Source organism: Cynoglossus semilaevis, chromosome W (assembly GCF_000523025.1).
Source record: "Cynoglossus semilaevis isolate Cse_v1.0 chromosome W, Cse_v1.0, whole genome shotgun sequence".
NCBI classification, from domain to species: Eukaryota; Metazoa; Chordata; class Actinopteri; order Pleuronectiformes; family Cynoglossidae; genus Cynoglossus; species Cynoglossus semilaevis.
Genome location: NC_024327.1, coordinates 16,307,058 through 16,310,338, shown reverse-complemented (window position 1 = coordinate 16,310,338; position 3,281 = coordinate 16,307,058). Strand labels below are relative to the sequence as shown.

At 43.9% G+C, this 3,281-nt stretch overlaps 1 protein-coding gene across 1 annotated transcript in view; it reads left to right on the top strand.

The window, feature by feature from the left end:
• The window catches only part of LOC103397289 (calmodulin-regulated spectrin-associated protein 1-B-like), a 411,725-nt gene that overhangs the window by 12,430 nt on the left and 396,014 nt on the right, over positions 1-3,281 (top strand). The gene's annotated exons all lie outside the window — the stretch shown is intronic.

The window sequence follows — 3,281 nt, the reverse complement described above, 5'->3', positions numbered from 1 at the left end:
CAAATACTTTTTCACGGCACTGTATGTCCGTTTTTCCTGTGTTTTGTTTCCACCATTATTCGCAACGAAAGTCAGTGTCGTTAAAATGTAATCACATCTTATAAGGTCACTTCATATTCCATCTTAAAGGTCATGTGGTCTAGAACACACACACACAGTGGAGCAGAAATGTCAGCAGTATTGATGCCTGTCTCTATTGCCATCACATTAGACATGAACGTATCTCCTCAAAAATCACAGGTTCAGATCATGAACTGAGAAGTAAATTATATAAAGAACCGTCTAAAGAAATTTGTCTGATATATTACTGACACTGTTGGAGGCCATTACTATGGTAACTGATGCCAAGTGGTGGGTGACAAGAACTTGAGAAGTAAGCAGGGAGTCAGGTCAGTGACTGGAAGGCGGTCTGGTAGGCAATCAAGCCTGTACTTCAGCAGTTAGTCCGTTACTCATTATCACAATACAGGGAGTACAGAATTATTAGGCAAATGAGTATTTTGACCACATCATCCTCTTTATGCACGTTGTCTTACTCCAAGCTGTATAGGCTCGAAAGCCCACTACCAATTAAGCATATCAGGTAATGTGCATCTCTGTAATGAGAAGGGGTGTGGTCTAATGACATCAACACCCTATATCAGGTGTGCATAATTATTAGGCAACTTCCATTTCTTTGGCAAAATGGGTCAGAAGAGGGACTTGACAGGCTCAGAAAAGTCAAAAATAGTGAGATATCTTGCAGAGATGCAGCACTCTTAAAATTGCCAAGCTTCTGAAGCGTGATCATCGAACAATCAAGCGTTTCATTCAAAATAGTCAACAGGGTCGCAAGAAGCGTGTGGAAAAACCAAGGCGCAAAATAACTGCCCATGAACTGAGAAAAGTCAAGAGTGCAGCTGCCAAGATGCCACTTGCCACCAGTTTTGCTATATTTCAGCAGCAACATCACTGGAGTGCCCAAAAGCACAAGGTGTGCAATACTCGGAGACATGGCCAAGGTAAGAAAGGCTAAAAAACGACCACCACTGACACACAAGACACCCCAAGGTAAGAAAGGCTGAAAAACGACCACCACTGAACAAGACACACAAGCTGAAACGTCAAGACTGGGCCAAGAAATATCTCAAGACTGATTTTTCTAAGGTTTTATGGACTGATGAAATGAGAGTGAGTCTTGATGGGCCAGATGGATGGGCCCGTGGCTGGATCGGTAAAGGGCAGAGAGCTCTAGTCCGACTCAGACGCCAGCAAGGTGGAGGTGGGGGACTGGTATGGGCTGGTATCATCAAAGATGAGCTTGTGGGGCCTTTTCGGGTTGAGGATGGAGTCAAGCTCAACTCCCAGTCCTACTGCCAGTTTCTGGAAGACACCTTCTTCAAGCAGTGGTACAGGAAGAAGTCCGCATCCTTCAAGAAAAACATGATTTTCATGCAGGACAATGCTCCATCACACGCATCCAAGTACTCCACAGCGTGGCTGGCAAGAAAGGGCCTAAAAGAAGAAAAACTAATGACATGGCCTCCTTGTTCACCTGATCTGAACCCCATAGAGAACCTGTGGTCCCTCATCCAATGTGAGATTTACAAGGAGGGAAAACAGTACACCTCTCTGAACAGTGTCTGGGAGGCTGTGGTTGCTGCTGCACGCAATGTTGATCGTGAACAGATCAAAACACTGACAGAATCCATGGATGGCAGGCTTTTGAGTGTCCTTGCAAAGAAAGGTGGCTATATTGGTCACTGATTTGTTTTTGAATGTCAGAAATGTATATTTGTGAATGTTGAGCTGTTATATTGGTTTCCCTGGTGAAAATAAATAATTGAAATGGGTATATATTTGTTTTTTGTTAAGTTGCCTAATAATTATGCACAGTAATAGTCACCTGCACACACAGATATCCTCCTAAAATAGCTAAAACTAAAAAAGCCCCACTCCAACTCCCAAAAATATTCAGCTTTGATATTAATGAGTCTTTTGGGTTCACTTGCCTAATAATTCTGCACTCCCTGTAAATACTCTAAGCAAATGTTTATTGATTTAACATTAAATAAGTCAACAACAACAGTCATATCTACAAAATAAGGGTAAGGACCCAAGTTCAGTTGGACCCAGCTTAAGGACCCAATGGTGTAAACCATTTAATGGTGGGAGGGAATATATTTGTGTTGTTTTTTGGGGGGAGTTTTTGACCTTCCTTATGGCTCCCAGGCTTAAGTCAGACTCTTCTGATGTTTTTATGTCCTAGACCAGTGTTTCCCAAACTTTTTTTCTGGGGACCCATATTTTAAAAGTCACAAACTTTCGCATCCCAAGTCAATAGACATTATTCGTAAACTCCTGGGAAACATGTTGCAAGAGGACCCCAAAAAAAACCAAATCTCTTGCGACCCACCTGAGGGTTGCGACCCAGTCTTTGGGAAACAATGTCCTAGATTTTGATGTTACCACTGTGTTAGCGTAGGTAACTTACATAGGCACTAATGCAAAGTATGTGTTCTGACTTATGTCCAAAATCAAGTTACATTGACAAGTCTAGGAACCCCTGTACATGTTTTAAGGCAGTGGTTCTCAAACTTTTTATACTCTGTACCACCTGAGAAAACATTGAGCTCTCTGAGTACCACCATGATGAGCAACATTAGAATATAGCAGCATAGGCCTTCCCTATTAGCTTCCACCACAGCAGAGATGTTTATAAAGATGTTTTTGTTTAAATGTTGTATTAATTGTGCATGGTATGTTTCTGATTTATTCAACTAAAATTGTAAATAGTTATGAGCTCATCTCCCTCCTTAGTGTTTTCTCGGCTTTCACACCATCACTACCGACTTGTTTTCATGCAATTGTGTGACACTTAATCGGTTCCATTGTCCCAGCATATCCTGCTGTAACTCCAGCACTTTTGTTTACAAGTGCTCGGGCTAACGCCGGTAGCTGAGGCTAACGCTGCTAGCGGGGGCTAACGCCGGTAGCTGGTGCTAACGCCGGTAGCAAATGCACGCCGGCTACTTCGATTCCGGCTCTCTTTCCTCGCCTCGTGACACTGCAGCCTCCCCGCTTTGCCCTCTCCCGGGATCTCCTGTCCTTTTGCCATTATCCCGTGGCAGGATTACTCCATTAGTCCACTATTCTGTCGCTGCTCTCCTACGGATCCGGTTGAATGCACCGTTCCCTCCTCCACCGGAGCTGCAGCACCACCCGGACATCGCCCACCTCCCTTGCCGTCCTTACATCCACCGTAGGTCCCGCCAACACATCCAGGGTAACAACTCCGGTAC